Genomic DNA, 23,667 nt, shown 5'->3' on the forward strand with positions numbered 1-23,667 from the left:
AACCTTCTCAAACACAGATTTGCCTGGTTTTTCCCTCGTGAAGTGCACTTTACCAGCACAACACCCAGAACAGCTGGATACATCCCCACTCCAGCTCTCTATTGGATGTGTGGAGTAGCTGGAGGTCAATTATCTCCCTAGCGATTGACAGGCTGGAGACTGCCGGAAAAGTGACATTGTCCCCCAGCCATGGCCGCCGCCTCCCCCACCACGGTGCAGCCTGGGCCCCCACTTCCCCTTGCCCGAGGCTCAGCATAACTGTGTCAGCGGGTCCGTGGGAGGGACGTGCAGCACAGGGCAGCATGTCCTCAGCACCACAACAGAGCACAGGGTCACCCTGGGGAGTGCTGGGCAATTTTCTGGCATTCCTCGTGGCCATGTGGGCACTCGCAGCAAGGAGAGCCCAGCACCTCTCCAGGGAGCAGCCCGGCCCCTGGGGGTTTATGTAGCCCCAAGCTAAATAATTAATAGGCGTTAGATTACTTGCTGATGATTTGCTTCACGTCTGTCCACTGTTTCCTCATATGTGTTGTGCAAAGCTGCCTAAAAAGTGTAAAGTTTTGTAGGACTCCTGTTGTTGTCGCTGATCCTCTCAGTTATTCCCCCTCCTGTACACACACACAGCAGTAGCTCCCGTTTATCCCCTCTGTGTTAGGCTAGGCTGCCGTGCCCGCCTCTCTTGAGGATGTGGTGGGGTTTTAGTGGGGTTTCCCCACGTAGGGAAGTGGGTAGCTGCTGAGTAGGGCTTTTTACCACATCCCTCCCAACTTCAATGGGAGTGAGGCACGCTGGCACCTTCTCACTCCCATCTGCATCTTTTGTGCTGAACGCTGTATTTATGCAGAGATTATTTTGGTACACTCACCCTGCTTTGCCTTCTGAGTCACTGTTGTGCAAGCCAGCTCCTATCTGTGGCAGAGCCACAGTGCGTCGTTACCAGTTAGCACCCAGCCCAGGTAAATACTCCCTGCCCTTCAGCAAGGCTCGCCTGCTTGGCTCCACTCCGCTAACCGCAGGCGCGCTCTGTCCCTGGTGAGCTCCTATCTGCTGCTAATGTCTTACTGCAACCTAGGCAACTTCTGTGAGCCTAAGATATGTCCTTGCTGGTCTCGGTGGCATGCACTGTACAGAGCAAATGTTTGTTTTGTGATTCACGGTTTGGGAAAGTGCAAATGGTATGCTCAGAAAGAGCCCCTCCCCTCCACATCTCTATTGGTTTTCCCGCTGCATTTATTTCTTGTCCATCTCTTTATTTTTATTTCATCTGAGATAACATTATTACAATACCTTATTTCTCATGTCCTGTGTTCGGTGCTTTCAAGAACATCATAATGTTTGGGGTCATTATTTAAAGTCTTAGGTCCTGGAGTCATGCGAATGACAGGAACTGCTGTTTTCAATGCAAGAATAAACAAAGCAAGAATGAATTTCTGCTTTCTCCAGTCACTAAGACATGCCAGATCCCTCAGCAGTCTCAATTGTCAGCAAAGAGAAAGCCACTGTGTTACTCTGAGGTGTGCTAAAAACACCTGCTATCATTTCACTTCACTGGGAGGCTGAGCAACAGACTCAGGCTGCCTGTGTGCTTCTGTCTGGTGGCGACGCTGCGTTTACCTGCTTTTTGGGATGTGATGGCCAAGAGCAGCAAGGAGGTGGCCATGTATCAGTGAGGAGCTGTCCCTAGAGCACTCAGGAGGTGGCCTTGGAGCAGAGGGATGTGGACCTGGAGCAGGGAGGAGACAGCCAAGGAGCGGGGCAGATCCCTAGGCAGGGAGGAAGGAAAGCACCCCCCACTCCTAATGGATTCCTTCAGATAAAAGGGCCCCAGCTACCTTTCTTCCCTATAATGGCCCCTGAGGCTCATGTCTTAAATTGGAAACAAAAGGATTGCTTTACATCACTCAAGTGGGGCAGGAGCTGGTGGGGACAGAAGCACTTGAGTGGCATGGCCAGGGCTCCTGCCATGGCCGGGGGAGGGGTGCAGGCGGCCTTAACCTGGGTTTTGCCGCTGGCCCCTTGCTGGGAAACCCTTTGTTAACCTCTTCTCTGCTGCTCCAGTATCCACTAGCTCCTGGAGGGCTCTGGTGCCCTGGAGCATCCACACAAGTGGGTACATCAAGGTGCGCTTTGTGCTTGGCAGCATACCCAGCAATGACAACATAAGGTCTCTGGTGGCTAAAAAAGGGAAAATAGTGCTAAAGAAAAGGAATTCTGCAAGGAGGCCTTAATAACGATGGCACAAACACAGCGAAACCCAAAGTGGTGCAGCTGTGAGGCAGCAGGAAAGGAGCTTCCCATGGAGAGGGACATGAGGCGGCAGTGGGAGTGTGGGAGAAAACCCAGCACCCGGCTAGCGTGCAGCTTCCAGAGGCTCCAGCTGTGTGCTCGTCCTTTGTCTGCTCTATCCTCTGGCAGCTTTCCGAGGGGTGGGCAGAGCAGGTGTGACAGCACCAGGGGAGCCGAGCACAGGCAAAACCAGGCGCTCAGCCGGCAGCTGGAGGCTGCGAGCGGAGGATGGATGTAGCAGCTCTGAGGATGCTTGTGGCTGCTTGTGCTGCCCGGTGTGACCGCTGTGCTTGGGAGAGCCATTGTGTCCCTCTGGCCCGACGTGTCCGGGACTTGATAAACCACCTGCTTTGGCAGCTGTGATTTTCCACGCTCGGTCCCCACACAGCTCCTTCCCTCTATCCATTTTTGGTGGGGGGTTGTGTGGGAGAGATTGCTGTAGGGAGAATAAACTGGCAAACAAAGTAAAAGAGACACCTTTGATTAGCAGCTAATAGGGGAGAATCGACTCTTTTGGGACCATCATCACCCTTGCCACATTGGATCAGAATGATGCTCTGTCACTGCCCTGGTTTTGACCCTGTCCCGCACTGATCTCTTTGCAGGAGGATGCCTGGACCTGGGTTGATCGACATCTCCAGCAGTACCCTTCTCAACCCCAGCAGCACAGTTTCGCCAGGTCCAGGCAGCATGGCTTGCCTGCGCCCGTCCCAAACTCATTTTGGGAAGCATTGACTCTCCCGTGCTGTCAGGGCTGAAATGAACATGTTTGAAGGAAAGCAGGTGATGTCTGAAATGTGCCCTGATAGGCTTTCCCTTGACTACAGATGTTTTGTTTGGCTTCATTCAAATCAGCTGAAAAAAAGGTCTCTGTGGCTGGCTGATGTGGGCTGCTAAGGCCTTCAGCCTTGGAGGGAAGCTCTGTCCCTGCTCTGACGTTCAGAATATACGGCCCCCGTTTCAGTCTGAGCAGCACCTGAGCTGCTCTCAGAGTCCAAAGGAAGCTCTGATCCTGCCACTGAAACGCGTATGTTCACAGAAAGGAAAAAAAGAAAAAAGAAAAAGAAAAGCAAAAAACAATAAGTAAATAACATCATAAAATAAATAAAACCCTTTCCTTTTTCAACAGTAGGGTCAGGGGAAAATACTGGGAACCGCCAATGGCATCTCCCCAAGGAGCAAGCTCCAGCTTTTCAAAGGTGCAGTTCTCACAGAAGTAATAGGAGCAGCATCTGTGCTTGCAACTTTTAAGTGTGATCTGTCTGTAATTTCTCTGCAATCACCAATATTCTGCAGGGATTCTAGAGCTTGTTTTTAATGTGTGTTTTCTTTTCCATTGCAAAGGCCCAGCTATCTCTCTGAAAGCCCATATGCTCCTGTCCTGTTTGACTTTATCGCGCAGGAAATGGCCTCTGTCCAATTAGCAGCATGGGAATTAGCAGTGCTAGAAATTCACTGCTCCCCACTGTATTCCCCTCTGAGAGTGCTGAACTACAGCATTAAATTTTCTCTTTCTTTCTCTCTCTCTTTTCAAACAGCACCAAGAAGACGGAATGCATAGGCAGCTATTAGAAAAGCACTGTTAGTGCCCAAGTCAGGAAATGCAGCTGTTAAATCCCGAGCCATACTGGAGCAGAGGTATTTCAGGTAAGCTGTGTTTTCAGGTTCAATTTTCTTCTGGTTTAGCATGTATCGCATAAGCTGCAAGATGTTAATGGTGGCAGTTCTTGCGATTCATCATGAAATGATAACATTTGATATGTTACTTAAGCCCAAACCTTGGGAGTCCTATGAATAATGGAAAAGTCCATTTTAGCACCCTTAGGTTTGGAAAAAGCACAGCGAGCATCACCAAAGTGCAAAAGAAGAGGTGAAATAAAGAAACACAATTTAATACATACACCTCCATCCATGACTGTATGCATCTATACCTGAATTGTCATTTTTTAATCCAACTGTGCGATGTTTTGCTGGGAAGGGGTGAAAGAAACACATGCTCTTTGTATGCTTGGGACTGACGTTTCTGCATGAACAACATGAGTCATAAAAAGGAGGAATTCATCTGAGATAACGTTATTACAATACCTTATTTCTCATGTCCCATGTTCGAGCTCTTCCCAATGTGACTTTAACGGGACATGTTTCTCTGACTGTGCGTATTTACTGTGTAAAAGAGAGAGCTCTCTTTTGTGATGAATGCAAAGAATGCAAAGGAAACTTTTTATTTAGGCTGCTGGACACAGACCAAAGCTGTGGTTTTTCCTAGCTGTCTAGCTCCCAGACTGACTCTCACAGTGGGTGCCTAGTGTCACTGTGATGGGTTTTTCTAAGTCCTGGCCTGGATTAGCAGCCACAGATCAGAGCGAGATGCTGAGTACACTACAGGCAGCTCACCTTTTGTCATAGCAGTTTTGAAGAAAATGTCTGTATCCTTCAAAGCATGCCTTTCGTCATTGCATTGGCCAGTGCTGTCAGTGACTGAGGCAGTAAGCTGCTGCTAGGTCCCTTTCTGCCTATTTGTTCACAGTCACAGACAAGAGTAAATGATATTACTGATATTATTTAATTACCTGGTGCCAAGAAACCTCTGTAAGGCCAGCCTCCAGTTGCACCGGATATTCTGCAATATTATCTTCAAGTGTAAGGCCTACAATGTAAGATATAAACCACAGCTATTGGGAGAAACTGATGGAAAGGCAGCAAAGCATCTGTGTAGCCCAGGAACAAGTGACCCTGGCGTGGGGCATCCTGCTCCCCTCCTTCTCAGCTGAGAATTCACTGCGATTGTTTGGTATATCAGAGGACTTTTAGAGATTCAGATTGCTTTTACATATTGACTGGTACAGAGCTGTATGAGGTCCTGCACGTCTGCATTACCAAACACCAGTAATGACCGAGCCTGCAGCAGCACAAACTGAGGGAAGAACCAGGGAGCTGCCAGAGGAGCCAGCGTGTCTTTTCATACTGGAAAATCTTTGGCTAAAATAGGGGAGAATAAACAAAAGAGAGCTGAGGTTTTTTTTGTTTTTGTTTTTTTTTACTGAAGGCTTGTGTACTGCTCCTGGGAGAAAAACAGCTGGCCAGTGAGGGTAATCAGTGTCGAGCTGGGTAGAGCTTAGTCACACAGCACAGGGTGAGCAGGGGGAAGGTGCCTGGATGACCGAAATCAACTGATGACATCCGTGGTGGTCTGGAGGCAGCCTGGAGGGCCATTTTCCATGACGAATGCGAGGAGCTCCTGCTCTATCATTCAGCAGTGAGAAATTAGATAAGGGAGTGCTGGAAAGGGTCTGGACAACAGTGAGGCTACTACACAGGGCAGAGGGACACGAGTAGCCTTTAGAACAACACTGTTTTTCTTAATAAATGCTGATTTTCTTAGTTTTCAAGAGAGATTTATCCGAAATGTGTAGAACAGGGACGCTCATATTTACCGGGGTTCCTGGCAGCGTGTTGTTTTACCTCAGTGTTTGGTGCCAAGAATTCCTGGGTTAGTGTAATTGCATCGCACCTGTATGGGGGCTTGAACTGCTAATTTATGCAAGCAGTGTGGGCTCATTTCCACGGTGTCCCTTCTGAAGGAGAATTGTGATTGTTTGTAGCAGGAAGGCACTGAGGTGCGGGATCGCTCCCATTGCTGCCCCACGGGGAGGGCGGCTCGGCATCAGCCCCAGCCACCGATCCGCATGGGAGCGCTGGGTCCTCCCTTAATTAGCCCCGGCCTGCGGTGGCTGACAGGCTCTTGGCCATTTTAATGAAAAGCCGTGTTCCAGCAGTGACCTTGGTCTAACCGGGAAGTGCCAATCACAGCCGGAACGACTGTCACAGCCATCACAGCCAGCACGCTGGGGGCCGCGGGCCCGCATCAAGGCAGCAGTGCTGCGTGCGGCCTCCTGCAGCCTTCCTGTGGCAGGCGGGGGAAGCCCTCAGCCCGCAGCCACCGAATTGGCACATTCTCTTCCCACCGTGCGCTCCAGCACTTCTCTGAGGAGGCAGCTACTCTGTGGCATCGGTGACAAATCCTTTCTGTGTTTGGCAGCTAACAACAGTGCAAATGTCTCCTCCATTTTGCCCCTGACCTTTCCTGGGGCAGCCGGGGCTGGCTGCGCACAGGATCTATGCAGCCTGGCTGAAGGCTGCGGCACCCCGTGCCACTGCTCCTGGATAGGCTGGCTGTTGGGGATCAGCCCAGGGCCCCGTCTCCCCAAAACCTCTCCTTTGTTCTGCGCTTCATTCCCTATTCATGTGATTGCCTCGGTGCGATGCCGTCTCTCTCCTTCCCTGACTCTGCAGGAATCAGCGGTCGCTCCCCTCTCCATCTGCCGCTGCAGAAGGCTCCTGGGCTGCGCACTGCCCTTCCCCCCCTATTTGTACACCTCCCCCTCCCTCTTCGCTCCCTCTTCCTCCACCCCCTGCAAAAGTCCTCCAGAGTCAGCTGTCACTTGGTTTTATTTTCTCAGGGCTCCCATCGCACAGTCACATCTGACTTGCCGCTGCTATTCCTCCACGGCTTGGGGAAAACGTGGCCAACTTTTGCCTGGTGTCAGCCTCGCAGCCCAGGCCTCCCTCCTCCTCCCTGGGGGTGGTGGGAGCTGTTACCGTGCCATCTCTCCTCCTTTCTTATCGCTGCAGCTGGCGTGACTGGGCTGTGCAGAGCAGCCCCCTGCGAGTCTGCTCAACGGGGCCAGCCTCCCCTCCCTGCCCTTGCCAGGCTCAGCAGTGACTCTCTGACTTCCCCCCTTCCCCCTCCTCACAGTGGTGAGGAAGTCCAGCCTGCCCTGGATGGAGATGGGGATGCTTGTGTTTGTGGGTAGTGGACTCACAATTTCAGGAGGTGGCAATTTCAGGAGGTGGACGGTACCTCTCATACTAAAACAAGGGCTCCCTAGCAGTGCTGGGGAGGTGCCTGCTGCTTTTGGGGGGCTCTGCCAGAGCAAAGCACAGATGGCTCTACCAGCACACTTGGGGCTCCAGTGTGCCACCAGCCATGCAGTGCTCCTGGCCCCATGTTGTGCTGCCCAGCCGGGCTGCAGGTCCCCTGGTTCATAATGAATTGACCCTTTCCTGCTTTCCTGCTTGTCCTTGTGCGGTCGCCCTGGGGCACGATTCATTTTACTCTCTTCTTTAATGAGTCAAAGGGGTCCAGTTGGAGGCTGTCCAAGACTAAGCTTCCTACGTTTCTTTACCCTTTCTATGAGCTTAATGAATATGCCACCAAAAAAAGCTCATTAGATGTAATGTCAGTTCTATTTCTGACACTCCCTCTTGGAGAAACTGCATCCTGCGCTGGCAGGGAGGTGAACCTGAGAGCCACAAATAAACACCAAGCACCTCCTGCCTCTTCTTGTCTGTCCTTCTCTTTTCCTTGCTTAAACAGGAGCAAAGGGTGTGCACAGGAGGAAGGAGGATCCATGAGGCTCCCTAACTTCTCACCATCTATTTATCAAGTACCATGGTTACTCTCCTTCTCAGCCCCTTCATGCAGCTAGAAGCAAAAACCCCCAAACTGCAGCTTTTTGCCCTTTATTGCTGCCCTTGCTGCTGCCGTTTTGATGGTTTGCAGGAAGAGGAGCCTTTAACCAGCGCTGCACATGCTGGTGCTGCTGGGAAGCAGTCATCCCTGTTTGCTGCGGGTGAATCAGAGCTCCTCGACGGGTGAATCACCGGAGTATTTGACATGTCAGAGTGGTGGAAAATGATTCACTCGAGTTTTGATCTCTGGAGAATATATTTTTTTTCCCCCTACTCGTGAAATTTGGGATTGTTGCAGGGTTTGTTTGGGTCCCGTCAATCCTTTCCAGGGAATCAGGCGTTCACTGAAGGAGAGAGAAATGAAGAGAGGCAAGATGGAGGGGGGAAAAAACAGAGCTTTAGAAACGCAGTTAGTTGGCTGGGAGCTGCTCCTTCATGCCTGTCCTTCACTATCTCTTGTCACATACATGTGAGCTGCAGCTAGGTGCCAGGAAGGGAGAAGCAGCTGAACAAAGAGGATGTGGTTACTCTGCAGTGTACTGCATCTCCGCTAGAAAGTTGCAAAATGCATCCCACCTACACTGTGAGCCCCTTGAGCCCTGCCCAGCGGTGTGGGAGAAATGTTCTGCTTCTGCCTTTGCATTTCACTTTCTAGAGCTGTATTTTTCAATGTAACATTATTTTGTCACCTGGTGAGGAGGCCTTCTCTTTTGGGCTCAGGTATTCTCAGCTCTTGGAACTGCAAAACATAATGTGGCTTTTGACGCAGCAGAGGTGCTAACATCCTTATAAAAAAATCCTATTTGTGTTTGAATTTGAAGGAGGCATTACAGTGATTTAAAGGGTACAAGTCAGCACGCCAAGATTAGTAGCCTCCTCTTGGTCTTAATCTTGTTCCCTTACCATTTTCAAAGATATATTAATAGCTTCAATTTTTAATTTGAATTTTTCTTCCCTGTAAGGTATCATTAAGTTGAAAAGTGCAAATGAATGACACTGCTAATTTGGTCTGCTTGACTGTCTCTGCCTACTATCAGAGGGCCAGATGTTTCCTAGTTGGATCCCCATGAGAATACTGGTTATAGAGTAGACTCTTGGGGCACGGAGAAGAAGGTGGTGCTTCTAAGCCACCTTTAATTTTTTTGGCTGTGCCAGGGCTGGAGCAGCCCCTGTGACTTACTTTTGCCCACTTTCCCTAGTTCACATCTCAGGAGAGAGCAGCTGCTGCATATGGCCCCTTGGTGCTGGTGCGAGTCACAGGATGGTCTCCAGTTTGCAGAATGAGGCCACACATCATGAGCACATGCAGACAGAAAGGCTGACTCACTTGTTCACTAGAAGTGATCCTACCTAGATACTAATGACCATTTCTTTTTGGATTTTGCATTATTTTATTTATGATTGTATCCTAATTAATACTGTGATGCACAAAAGCTTCTTGCACAATTAAAATGATGAAGTAACAATACAGAAGATGGGAATCTCTGGATCTAATTGACAGAGGGAAGCAGCAATTAGTGGAGCTATCTTTAGGTCTTTGGCCCTTTGCAAGGACAACAGAGAACTACCTAATATGGGGTTGGGAAAGCTCTGGTTTAAAAAATCTGCTTGGATAACACTCATGTACTAAATTGCTTAGTTCTATGTCTGTTCACCTCTGAAATAGCCCCTTGTTTCTTGTTTTTCTCTTTCCAGATGAAGCTGCCTTACATCCCTTAACCCTTCCTCCTCTGGGAGAGATGGAAATTCTACTGGGAAGCCCTGGCAGGGCTTAGCACTGTCAGCACATGAGCTCCCTGGCTGCCACCTCCTTATTGGGCTGGAGGCACACTGAGGCTGGCAGCTGGCAAAAAAAAAAAAAAGAAGAAGAAAAAAACAAACCACAGGAATCCCACTCCTGAGGAATCTGGTCATTTCAAGGTTCCCCTATAGATTCACAGGTTTTAAAGGCCGGGAGGGACAATTACATTCTGACAAGTACATTCTGGTGCAACACAGTCCATTGAATTTCTCTGAGTGTTGCTGGTGCTCAGGCAGATGAAATGAGTTTGTACTCCTTAGTGTGCTCTCCTTAGCTCGTCTCTCAGACATCCCCCCTTACCGCTTATTGTCTCCTATTCAACACAGCATGTGTGCATGGGTGTGTTCTCAGGTTTTCCTGAAGCAGCACCCCAACAGCAGCACACATCTCCTGCAGCTGCCCCTGTTCCATGCCCAGAGGTGTCTACAACTCTGAGTATCCCAACTATCACAGCTATGAGGGATGTGGTGCTCCCCAAACTGTTTTCATTGCAGCTTGCCTTGTGTTACAGTGCAGGGAGCAGGCAGAGCGCAGGAATCCTCCCCCAAGCCTGGAGATGGCAGAGCAGAAACAATGCCTAAAGGAGGGCTGACGCTTGCTGTACAACTGACCTGAAGTGCATAACTTGTTGGAAGTCAATATGCAACAAGTGAGGATCTGCACCCCTACCAATTGGAAAGTGCCAGAGCACCTCCAGTTTTACCTGAAATCTTCAAATGTGTGTTGTCACCATATCAGAGCCTCACCTCTCAGCCAAGCAGCTGTTATTCCTTTTTTTGGTCTGTTTATTTACTTGCCTACTCGTTTAGAGCAAATGTCTTCTAGCTGTTCTAGCTGGGCAGCAAAGCTTGAAGACTCAGGGAGCAAATAAAAGGAACTCCAACTCTATTATTTAAAAAGAAAACAAAATACATCTTATGATCTGCTAAGCGTGTCTCCCTGTCTGCAGCAGGCCTGGCTGGTGCTTCTGGACTGATTGGTTGGCAGTGCTGCCATTTCTAACAGCTTTGCAGCCTTCCCACAGGAGTGGTACGGTGGTTGATATGTCTCAGGCTGTGTTTCAGCCTGCTGCTGCCTTTAAAATGGTTGAAAGTCCTTAGCATAGGGAGCAGAGGTGCCTAAAAATACCCTCCGTGTTGTGCCCTCTTTTCCACAGCTGCAATTCACTCCCCATTATAAACAATGTGATAACTTAATTCTGATGGGTCGACTACGGTGCTTTAGTGTGCTATAAAACACAAATTTAGGCAGCGCATAAAATAAGCTTTTCCTGCCATATGACACAAACCACAACTGTCTGGCATGGACACACAAGCCAGAATCTGAAAGAAAGCAAAGCACAAAGCCAGACGCGATCTTTGATCATATGTTGTTTAAAATTAACAGCACAGATCATAACCACACTTAAATAACACATCTGTCTGGGGGGTTAGATAGTACCGCACAATATGTTCTTTTAATTCATTATGCATTTGAATCCCTCCCAAGTAACAGGTGGTTTTCTGACAACACGGTGTGCCAAAAAATGCTGGAGAAAGGGCTGGCTGATTGTTATCCTTGGAGGTGAGGAAGCACAGGTTCCTGGAGAGCAGTGAGCTCTGGTTCCCTTAACTCTTTTGCTGCTGGCTCTCCATCAACTCCTGCAGTAATTACTGCCCTGCCTGAATTGTAGCACCTGCCTTCACCTCTCTGGGTTTGCTCTCCAGCTCTTAGACTGTACTGTGGGGCAGAAGCTGTGTCTCAAGACAGGGCAGTAACGGGAGCGTGGCTGGAGCTGTGCTTCCGGAGATGGGAACCTGCTGCCCAAGGGATTCTGGATCACGTTCCAGTGGTGGGACTGAATGAGCATGCTCTTCTTCAGAGCAGGTGTCTAACAACCTTAGAGACCCTTTATGACCACCTGGAAGGAAATGGCACCTTGAGAGGAGGAATCCTCCCAGGCCATAACTATCCATCTCAAACATGACTTGTTTGTCCCCATGAACTGTGAAGTGAGTGATGAGCTCAGATGTTCATGTTCACACTGCAGACAGGTTTTAGAAGGGTGTGTCCCACCCAAGCTGTTCATATACTGCTCAGGGCTGTGTCAACAGAGTCCTGCATTGCCCCCTGCCCAGAGCATGATTTAAGGGCATGTGGACAAGAGGCTGGGTTCCCCTGCCCCTGCCCCCCACATGGCGTTCCACTGAACAGTGACCATCACACGTGGAGAAGAGACTGCACAGATGAGCCAGCCATAGCATGAGGCATGGACATGATTAATGGCACCTCATTACACCTGACAGCAACTGCTAAACCTTACGAAATTAGTCACATCTTTTAAAAATCTAGCTGCAGTGTCTGGAGCCCTGTACTGATGAATTCCCAGGCTGGCTGCACACTGTGGCCTTGCTTGGGCTGCCAAGGTAGAGCCCAGCTGAATGGAGAAGGAAGGACTTGTGAGAAGAATCCTGTCTTCAATCCTTGCCCAGTGAGGTGAGCTCAGTGCTGACAGCAGAGATGTGCGTTTCCTGATGTCCTCACATTATAACAATCATTCATTTTGACCTATTCCTTGTACAAGCTGCTCCCGGAGGTGGGGGAAGCAAGGACATGACTTCCTTTGGGCTTTGCTCATTTTTCACCAAATAAACTCACCAGAGGGTGATGGAAAGCCTTTCCCTCCCTCTTGATCCCTCCAAGGATCAAGACTTTTGATCCTTGTGCCCTGGGACCAGGGGAATTGCTTCCTCTGGGTGCCTGACACAGGTTCCACCTCACCTAGTTGGACCTGCTGCAGAACAGCCAGGCTCTGTGACCTGGGAGCTGGGCAGAGCTGCTCGAGCTGCAGGCTTTCCTGCATCTAATGGCACATCAGCCCTCGGGTCCTCCTGGGTCACTTATCACATGCTGTCTGGGCTGAGGTCTGCCCAGAACAGATTTCCAGCTCAGTGGCCATAGCTACTGAGATGAGGTTCAGTAAAACAAACTTCTCAGACACATGTTGTGAGGTTAAAGTGAGCCTATGGAGGCACAGGAAGTTCTGGAGAGCTGCAATGTGATTCGACCCTGGCTGCTCCGCTAATCGCAGGGGGACTTTGGGAAAAGCCTGGCCCTGAGCTGACGGGACCACCTGAGCCTGCAGAAACAGATGGGAGAAGGGTGCAGCTAGCAGTGCTGTCTAACCACAAAAGTCGGTTTTCTCACTGCTTGCAAATTAGACTTTCTAAGAACAGCACCTGTGCAAAGCTCAGATAAACAGCATCAGTGCTGGCGTGGCGAAGCGGTGGGACCTTCCCTCTCAGCCCCGCACCCCGGATGGAGGGGTTGCCCCATGGCTCACACCTCCAGCCGCAGGAGGAAGTAATTCCCCAGTGCTTGGCAAGGAAGTGACACTTCACACCTAAACGTGAGGAGTACATGAGTTCAGGGCCATGGGGAGGCCAGGGGAAGAGCAGCAAGGCTGTGGCCCTGGTGCAGGGTGCAGGATGAGAGGCCGGGTGGTTGGGGAGGGCTGTCTGGGCAGTGGGTGAGGACCTCTAGAGCGGAAAACCAACAAGCGGATGATGTCCTCGTCCCATGAAAGCCCGGGTTTCATGTTTGTCCCCTGGGTGGCAGAGCCCAGCTGTCAGCCAGCGTTCAGGGGGGATGAAGCCGTGTGTTTACATGAGCGGTCATGTGGTAACCTCTTCCAGCTCGTGGGCAACTCACAGGGTTACCTCATCGGCAGCCAGATTACCTCATCACTGTGAAATGTGGCAAGTGCAAGGCAGGAGCAGGGCAGGCAGCCCTCTGGGGTATGGCTCCCTCGTTAGTGAGCTGTGGAGGAGCTGGCCTTCCTGGCTGCGCAGGAAGCAAACTGGATATCTGTTAGTGTTGTAATTATCTCAACGCAAGAGGTTCCACATAAATCAGCTGTGTGGCATGGGGGGTGTGTGTGGGGTTTCCGCCAGCCCCGTGCTGTGAGGTGCATGCCCTGTGGCCTGCTCTTTGTGGGGTCTGTGTGAGGAGCATTGGGCTGCTGGGCTCTGACCCTCCTCCCAGAGCTGCGGTGCATCTTCTGGCTTAAGCGTATTTCATGACCTGCATTGCTCTGCTTCACCTTTACAAAAGCAAAGCAACAAACAATACATGTATAAGTAAAAAGCCTCATGTGATGCCTAGGAATATATAATGCATTATCGGTGCCATAGGCGGCGGAGTTTATTAGCCCCTGTCAGGCTATTCACAATGTAAAGGACATACTGACCTAGAATGATCTCTTCCTTCCAATCAGCATTTACACTGTAACAGGAGGAGAGCCAGCATTTGTGCATTTGTAAGGTTAACCCTTTGGGCTACCCTTGCAGATATTTACCCTAGGATTTTATTTACAATCCCAACCCTGGCAGGCTGTATTTATCTCTAATCAACACTTTTATTAATCAGGGAAGGTGTGAGCTGAAGGCCACCACTTCTGAAAACAAACATATTTTAAATTCCTTAGAGCTTGCATGTACGTATGTATTTGTGTGTGTGTGTGTATTTCTCTGTCTCCCTAGCTATTTATCATGTCCGGTTGGACACATTGTGCGAGCCCAGCTGCTCTTATCTGGCATGGGGTAGCATATTAAAAGGAAGATTAAGATTACCATTTTGCTTTATTTTGTTTCTCAGAGCTTGATATGCATAACCAGAACTTGTGTGTGTGTGTGCAGAATAACCGTTGTAGGCAGCTTTTGCTCTCCAGGCAGTAGGTAAGGCACATCTGGAGCTTGCAGCATCCTGGAGATGGCTGCTCAAATCCCAGGAGCACGGGTCGCGCTGGGAATGGGGGCCCGGTATCCATGGTGAGGTTCCCTATCTCGCAGTGCCAGGTGTGTGCACGTGTGCTATTTCTTGGAAAGGCTGTCCTTGGGGGAAGGGGGAAACCAAGAGAGAGGTAATTAGGAGCTACCTTGCACAACTGAGCCAGCTCATCAGGGATGGGGATGGGAAGGACGGTGCTGGGAGCAGGTGATGTGCGATGCGCAGCCTGCCAGTGGCCATGCTGGTTCTTTCTCCTTTTCTCTCTGTCCTTTTCTCTCTTTCTCCCTTTCTCTCTTTCATCTTTTCTCCCTCTCTTTCTTTCTTTTTCTTCCTCTCTCTCTTTCTTCTTCTCATTCTTCCTCTCTTTCTTCTCTCTTCCTTTCTCCCTTTCTCATGCCCTCTCATACTCTCTCCTCACTTGCTCTCTCTTTAATTCTTGTTAGCTTCTCTTACTTTCTCTCTCCTTCTCTCCCCCCTCCTTCTTTCCCCACACACTGTATCCCTTTCTTTCTCTGTCCGTATTAGCAGAACAAGAAAAAGGCATATGGGTGGAAAATGGAGGTACTGAACTATTTCCAGAAGTCTCTGTTTGACAGCATCAGTGCTAGTTGTTCTCTATCTTGAAATAAGATCCATATTCGGATCAATAGAGATTTGTGTGGGGGGGAAGTGTTCCTTTTATTTCTTTGTCAACTCAGTGTGGCAGAACTGCTGAAAAAAACTAGTAGTTATTAAAGCGAACTCTTTCTGGCTGCACTGTGTGCACACTTCAGGTACTTCCATACATAGACCTAGAGTGTGGCTGAGCACAGACCTGCGCTATTTGGTTCTACACATGTCAGAACACTCCTGTTTTGCTTATGGAAGGTGGAAGACTCAGATCCTGCTCCAGCTTCCCAGCACCCTGGAGCCCCAAAGGCAGCATGGTGCTGCCTTAAGCTCCCAGCAAAAATTGGGTGAATATGGCTCATAATCCAAGATTAAATGGATTTAAGGGGGGAAGAGGCAAATCCTCCTTCTGTTCTGTGTTTTACAGTTCTGTTTTGAAAGGAAATGGATGCATAATTATGGTAAACCTTCCCTCCACTCCTAGCCCTAGTTCATACTGGAAAACAACATGTTGTAACCACTAGTCCTAATGCAGCACTAGGCTTCATATAAGATCAAGATCTGACGCAGTCAGACATGGAAATGCTTTTCTTAACTAAATTTACTATTTAAGTAATGCTCACTAATGTCCTTCTCTTGAGCTTTGCTGCTGTCTTCAAGGCAAGCAAGGTGAAGGCTCCAAGTGCTGGGGCAGGCATGAGCCACCATTTGGCATTAACATTTTTGAACTCAAAGAATTATGAGAGGAACCCACAATTCTCTCGTGCAGGTGAAATTAGAGAGAGAAAGATATGACTCATCTGTGGGGCAAATTGATCCTGCCAGCTGGGCTTCATTCAGCTGAAAAATGTACCCGTGTGGCTGCAGAGAAGCCAACCAGAACTAACCAGAGGGGTGCAAATCTTCCAGTCAAACTGCAAATTGGGAACAACAAAGCAAATCATTCAGGTAGAAGGCATGCAAAATGCAATTGGTTCTCTTGCACTTTACCTTGAATGGATTAAATCTGGCACTCGATGCGTGAACCCACAAGCGCTTGAACGGTAGTAAGCTGGCATGAGGCTGGCTATAATTAGAAGTGATATCTGCTCAGAATTAAAGTGCCAAATGTGCCTTCAGGTGTATTCACTCTCCATCTTGCTTTTTAGTCCAGGCCTGACACATTTGGGATTCTTGCCACAGGAACCGTACCAAATGACTCACTCACAGTGGTAGCCATGTGCTGAAGATTGCATCCTACAGAATCAGTGGGCCTGGAGTTTAACATGACAGGCAAAACCTCAGGAGACTGACATATGGTCACTTGGCTCAAATAAGCTCCTTCAGACTTGAAAATATATCTAGCCTTTGTCTAAATTATCTTCCTCTTTCTTTCTGTTGTTTCTACAGTTGTAGTATTTCTTGTCCGGTTCCTACCATGTTTTGTTCTTCTCTGTACTCTCTTTCTTCTACCTCCATTTGTCTCAGTGTGCTCAGACTCTCGGTCAGTCCCCATTCTCAAATTCCTCTTTCCTGTTAGCAGCAGGCCCCACAAACTCTCTGTTTTCTCTCGATTCTCCGGCAGCATCTGAGGTTTTACAGCCCCCCTGGAAGCTCAGCTGTAAAGACTGGAATGCTCTCTGTTCCTTTCTCCATGGTTGCTCACTTGGTTGCTGGTGTAATAAGGCACAGATCTGCAAAACCACTTAGAAGCTGCTGGGTCTTCTGGTGAAGTTTACAGCCCAATAGCAGTGCCTGGGCAGGCAGCAAACCTGGAGAAGTGTGGGCGTTTGGGCTGATCATAGAATCATCATAGAATCATAGAAGGGCCTGGGTTGAAAAGTACCCCATAGATCACCTAATTTCAACCCCCTTGCTATGTGCAGGGTTGCCAACCATTATACCAGGCTGCCCAGAGCCACATCCAGCCTGGCCTTGAATGCCTCCAGGGATGGGGCATCCACAACCTCCTTGGGCAACCTGTTCCAGTGCGTCACCACCCTCTGAGTGAAAAACTTCCTCCTAATATCTAACCTAAACCTCCCCTGTCTTAATTTAAAACCATTCCCCCTTGTCCTATCACTATCTACCCACGTAAACAGTCATTCCCCCTCCTGTTTATATGCTTCCTTCAAGTACTGGAAGGCCACAATGAGGTCTCCCTGGAGCCTTCTATTCTCCAAGCTAAACAAGTCCAGTTCCCTCAACCTTTCTTCAAAGGAGAGGTGCTCCAGCCCTCTGATCATCTTAGTGGCCCTCTTCTGGACCCATTTCAAAAGCTCTGTGTCTCGCACTGGTGGCTGATCCTCTGGGGCAGGTAATAGAAGGGAGCACCGCATCTCCTGCCTTATTGGAGAGGCTTGTTCTTCTTCTTAACAACAACAACAAAAACCAGACAAACCACGACCAACCTGATTTTAGTGTTTTAGACATGATAAAATAGCAGTCCCCTGCATTTTTTAAGTCAGTCTTTTGACACCTGTTGATCTTGACCATTTTATAGATTTTGTAGCATTCTGTGCTTGGCAAGTCAAGAACAGAAAGGGAGGTTTACTCTTCACACAATTCCCATTAAATCAGAATGATAATATGTATTGAATGACGTTGCTTAAATCAATGCAAATTGATTGAGGGCCTCAGAGCATCTGGAAGATAACAGCAGAAGAGAGACAAATTTCCTAAAGGGATATTCATGGCCATTTTTATAGTTGCCACACAACTTCTTCCCCAAAGGAAAAACTCGCAGGTCATTGGAGGAGGTGACACGCTTTGCCTTGAAATTGAGAGCCTGTGTAAGATAAGTAATGGTGCTTCTTTCGTGCCGTTATACCTCTTATATTTCTTTTAACTTCTGTAAATGCTGATAAATTATGTTGACCATTGGATTATGGTCAGCAGGGAGTCTTGAAGAAAAAGATTTTGGTTGCCTTAATGAGGAAGCGGGGAGGTGGAGGAAGAGGGAGGGGGATTTTAATGGAGAAAACAAACATCACCAAGACATGAGGCCGTTGATTTTCAGCAGGATTGTATGCAAAACCAGGGAACCTGAAGAGCCAAGCTGCCTCCACTGAATTTCTGTCTATCTCCTCCATTCTGCTCATAGTCAGAGGCAGCTCACATAGCTGTCTTTGTGATAAAGCTTACAAGCAAATTGGACAGGGTGTCAGGCTGGCTATGAAATATGACAAATTAACAGCCAAGGCTGCTACTGCCCTGGTTACAGACACTTCATTTAGAAGTTATCATGTTACTGGATGCTTTGTGTAATTTGTGATGATACTGATTGTGATAAATTGCAATATTCAGGTAAAAATTTCACCACTCGTTCCTGAAGCAGAATATTAAGGGAGGAAACGGCTGTCAATACTGCACCACTTAACTTCAGGCCCCAAATGAGAAAAGATCTCACAATAACAATAAAATTCTCAGTCACTGAGCAATGTAATTAAATTAAGCTAATTACATTACAATTAGCAAATCTTTAATTTATTTTTAATGTGCTGATTAAACATTATGTGGTAACCATAAAGCTTTCTGAACAGTAATCCTGTTGGATAAGCATTGACACCAACCCGGGGTCATTGCTTGATGCTGGAGTATTTCCTGAAGTAATAAATAATTGCTCTTTAAATCCAGCCTGAAAAGAGTTTCCATACAAATATTTCAGGCACAGAATTTATTCCCTTCCTTCCCTTTACCTTGATGGCTGATAATGAAAAAATGAGTGCTCTGTTTCTACCATGGATTGTTTGCAGGTTTATTGGATTGTCTGTTTGTTTTAAAGCTGGCAATTATCTCAGAGGACCTACACAACCCCTTTTCAAGTGATTCCCTACTGGTTTATCAGAGGTTCCTCTTTCTCTCTTTAGGAGTTCCTGTGAGAAAGGACTGGGGAACACGGCCTGTGGCAAGATCTGCATCCCAAATGAAGCTGCATCTCACACCAGATGAAAGAGAAAAAATCACGCGTGCTAAATGTAACTGGAAGGAAATCATATGCCTAAGTATAAAGCTACCGTCTGGTCTTACGGGCACTTAGACTATGCAGATCCTTCAGCCTTCGATATTAAAGCTCCCAAGGCATCTAGCACTGTTTTGGAGTATGCCTAACCAGTGCTCCTGCCTTGACCGAGCTGTGCAAGGGCGTACTTATCTGACATTTAAGCTGGATTAGAAACCATGTACTATGTGTTCATCTACTTATCTTCTTTCAGGGCTCAGCCTCACAAGGACACTTCCAAATTGCCTGCTGCTCTGCCAGATCCAACCCCACAAGAATGGCTGTGGTGACAATCCCCCTCTTATAAGGTCCTGCCCAAGAGACCAGTCCCTTGCTCTACTGCCTCACTCAAGTGGGAAGGGTTCGTTGTGCTTGCAGCTCATGGAGCTGGAGGGAGCAGCTCCTTGTCTTCGACTTGCCCTGGATTGGCTCAGGGGTCCCTGCTTCCACAGCCTCCTCTGTTTCCAAAGGGAAAATGTACAAACCAGTGCCAGAGAAATATATGTGGGGATCACCTCTTTGACCATTAGGTCTTAGAGTTAGTACTCTTCTTTCTCATTCAATAAATATATACATTTTTCCTGGTAAACAGGACTAGATTGTAAAGAGAAGTGAAGGATGATATTACCAACCCATGTGCCTTACAGAGAGGGTGACCAAGAGCCTTCTGCATGGAATAGCAAATCTCCTCAGGCACAAATGGGGAGAGAGCACTTTGGGTGAGATTCCTTAGCTGTTATGAAAAATGAAGGATTTCAGAAATGTGTCTCCTTTTTCAAGGAACAAAACTAGGACCATGCTCAGTTCTGCCAGAAAGAAGCATGCAAAGTGAAGAAGCTCAATGAAAAATATCTAAGCTCTGGAGAGAAGTGGGATTTTAAATGTACCCCTATGCTCCATCCTCAGGGTTTTCCCATGTGGAGGCTCCAGATGGCCGCTTGCTCAGCACACTGGTTTTTGCAGCTCGGAGGTGTGTGTGGGTTAGGGACGAATGCCATGATCTTAAAAACTGTGGGCCTAGCTGTACATTTCCCTTGTCTGCCTGATGAGGTGAGGGAGAGGGACACAGGAATCAGAGCAGCCCCAAGCCCTACCCTTCACGGATGATCCCTGCTGGTACCAGGCCCATGAGAAGACTGGGCTTTTGTCCCTGTGTCAGATTTGTTGATGTAAAGTGCCTACCCAGCTCCTGGGCAGTGAGCTTTTATCTCCACAGGGCTCTCTGCTTCTCCAAGTAGATGTATCTGCTCTCCTGCCGTTAGCTCGAGGCTCTCTCATATGGCAAGCACCAAGGCACATACGTGCACCCGGCACAGCTTCTTTCTTGGACCTGGTCCTTACGTTTCAGGGACAACATGCCATTTGCTCATGCACCTCGAGCTCTGCAGGTGAATCAAGAGTGTGGAGCTGGCCTCTGCTTTCGTTCAGCATCACTGAGAGGCAGCCATTCTCTGCAGACATTGACGCGCTGCTGTGCTAAATGCACCAAAAAGAAATGGCTTGAGAGCAGAGAGGACTTAAAACTGTGCAGGTTTGGGGCTTTTTTCCCATTTAAAATTTTGTAATATTTCACTGCCAGCACTGAATAATTATTTCAAAGGAGGAATTGAAAAATGTATTATTTTACAGCTTGTAAGTAAACAGAGCAATGGCTCCATGCTATGTATGGAGTGGCCTGAAGTCCTTGTTTTGTTTCTGTGGGACTTTGAGCAACTGCTGTGTTTATTTTTTCCTGATAATCTCTCTAATAACATGGAAAAAGAAGGCACAGACTGTGCCTTTTTTCCTTTCTTTTTTGAGAATTGAAATAATTTGTGTTTCTTTTCTGTGGAATGAATTTCCAAGCCATAATACCGCACGTTGAGTGTATCTGGAAAGGATGTTGCCTTGTTCGATGAACTGAATTGTGCACACAGTTGGAGGCTCTGACAGTGCCAGCATCAGTGAATGCAAGTTGCATAAAAAAGAGGCAGCATCATTCATGACACTAATGAACAGTCCTTCCTCGTCTATCAGAGAAATCTTTCCCAGGGATAACGATTCTCCTAGCATTTTCTTAGCCATAAAAGAAGAGATTGTGTTGGGTCTTTGGTTCTGCATGAGACTATCAGGAGGATTCTTAGGCTGAGAACAGAAATCAATGTTTCTGTGATACTGTATTGGCTAAATACTTAGACCAGAGAAAAAAGATTTTGTTCTGACTGCACATTGAACTTCTTGTTTTGCTTTGCTGTTACAAGATTGTGAAAATAGTGTGAAATTTAAGGGTGCATGTTTGATTCTGAGAAAGTCTGCCAGCAAGTCTTGGTCATTTATTGCAACACAATGTACCTGATTCACCCATATAATGCTACAGCTTTAAGTAACTGTAAGTTCATTGATTTCAGTGGAATCTTGAGAGTAAAAGGGAAAAAGTGGTAATTCAACTTTAATGTATTTCCTCATTTTTCATCAGGTATTTATTAGCCTTTAAGATTCATCCACTTTAAATCTTTCTGAGTACTTGAAAAAAGTCTGCTGAGATATGACCAAAACCAATATGGATAGCAGAAGAGGCTCTGGGGATCTATTCTACAAAATGACAATTAGACAAGATCTAAACTAGGAGCCTGGTTCTAACATAGGCTGGGGATATGATTATTTCTTTGAAATAGTACTTTTATTGAAAGAAAAGCTAAAGCATAGGTGCAGTTTTATCAAAAATGTATATTTTGCCTTGTATAGTTTTATAAGAATTATAGAGTAAATAGAGGCTATACCGGCATATTGACTTGTTTATCAGCGTGTCATAGAACCATAGAATCATTAGTGTTGGAAAAGACATCTAAGAGCATAAAATCATAGAACCACCAAGGTTGGAAAAGACCTCCAAGATCATCCATTCCAACTGTCCACCTATCACCAACATTTCCCACTAAACCATGTCCCTCAGTACATCTAAACATTTCTGAATACCTCCAGGGACAGTGACTCCACCACCTACCTGGGCAGCCCGTTCCAGCACCTGTCCACTCTTTTGGAGAAGTAGTATTTCCTAACACACAACCTGAATCTCCCCTGGTTCAACTTGAGGCCATTCCCTCTAGTCCTATCACTAGTTACATGGGAGAAGAGGCTGGCACACACCTTGCCACAGTCTCCCTTCAGGTAGTTGTAGAGAGCAATAAGGTCTCCGTTGAGCCTCCTCTTCTCCAGACTAAACAATCCCAGTTCCCTCAGCTGCTCTCCATAAGACTTGTGTTCCAGACACCTCACAGCTTTGTTGCCTTTCTCTGAACATGCTCCAGGGCCACAATTTCTTTCTTGTAGTGAGGGGTCCAAAACTGAACACAGTACTCATGGTACTGTGCAGCCTCACCAGTGCTGAGTACAGAGGGATGATCACTTCCTTGCTCCTGCTGGCAAAACTATTTCTGAAGCAAACCAGGGCCACCTGGGCACACTGCAGGCTCTGGTACCACTTGTGACCGATTGCCATCCATCTCTCTTCGGGCCTGGCCATCCAGCCAGTTCTTTACCCAGCAAAGAATGTATCTGTCCAAGCCATGGGCTGCCAACTTCTCCTGGAGAATACTGTGGGAGACAGAGCCAAAGATCTAGTCCAACCATCTACCTATCACTAATGTTACTCACTAAACCTTGCTCCTTAGTACCACATCTACATGTTTGTTGATGCTACATCAAGCCTAGGAAATCTAGGAAAACTGTGACTCCACCACTGTAGACTAGACCTCAATCTACAATTCCAGATATTTTATTTCATTTTATATGCCCCTTAAATATTCTGCACGTTGATTCCTGCCCTTTTGTCGATGGTTTACGGGCTGGTCCGGCCCGGTTCCATGACTAGTGGGGCAGAGGGATTTTTTTTTCAAAATCCATGCCTCCGGAAAAGGGAAATAGGGGACTCCTCACAAAAAAAAAAAAAAAAAAAAAGAAGAATTAAAAAACAGTGGCAACGATCTGAGGAGAAAGAAACTAATTTACTAAATATAGTATCGGAATGCATGATAACACACTATAATACAATATAATTCAATATAATTGTTAATAAAATCAAATATAATTGAGAGAAGGATTGTCCGAGAGCTAAAGGCCTTACACCAATACTGAAGCCTTGCGTGCAGTTGGGAGAAGCAGCGAGACGATCCGAAAGCGAGCATGACAAGATGAGAAGAAGGGCTCAGGTCAGGTGACCTACAGGCCTTACATCTGTTCCCCTGAGCAGGAATGATAACAGTACTCGAAGAGTCTTCTGGGGAATGTAGTTCTTCTTCTCTTCCGGACAAGTACCCGGAACTAGAGCATTTAACTCCCAGTACACTGCATGATGTTATGACGTGGAATACCGATAACCAAAAACCATAAAACCATGACACCTTTGTTTGCATTGCTGTCTAAATCCAAATGATACTTAACAGGCTTCTGCCTTACTCACTCTGTAGTGCTCTAATTTTGAGGTATTTTGTGAACTGAGATCCTGATCCGTGCTCATTTGTAGGTGATCACTTGAACAGTTTCAGTGGATGATGTGTTTGTCCTTAGTTTTAAAAGCATGTGTAATAGCTTTTGGGGAAATAAACTCATATAGATAGATTTGTCTTGGAGACTGTGTTCATGCTTGTGATAGTGATCAGCATAATGGGATATAGCAGAAAAAGAGAGCTTGAAGCTTGTTTTTAGGATAGAGAGGAAAAAACAGAACTTTTACCACTGACAGCACCACTGACAGCATGTAGTTACCTATCATCTA

General features: G+C 47.3%; 1 long non-coding RNA gene across 1 annotated transcript; it reads left to right on the top strand.

Annotated features, from left to right (window-relative positions):
* The first annotated feature begins 3,753 nt into the window (after positions 1–3,753).
* On the top strand, positions 3,754–14,168 carry LOC101750226. Its single transcript, XR_001465416.4, has 2 exons — positions 3,754–3,933; positions 9,454–14,168. It is a non-coding gene; the product is annotated as an uncharacterized LOC101750226 (long non-coding RNA).
* Positions 14,169–23,667: the final 9,499 nt, after the last annotated feature.

This window comes from Gallus gallus, chromosome 2, assembly GCF_016699485.2.
Source record: "Gallus gallus isolate bGalGal1 chromosome 2, bGalGal1.mat.broiler.GRCg7b, whole genome shotgun sequence".
Classification (NCBI taxonomy): Eukaryota; Metazoa; Chordata; class Aves; order Galliformes; family Phasianidae; genus Gallus; species Gallus gallus.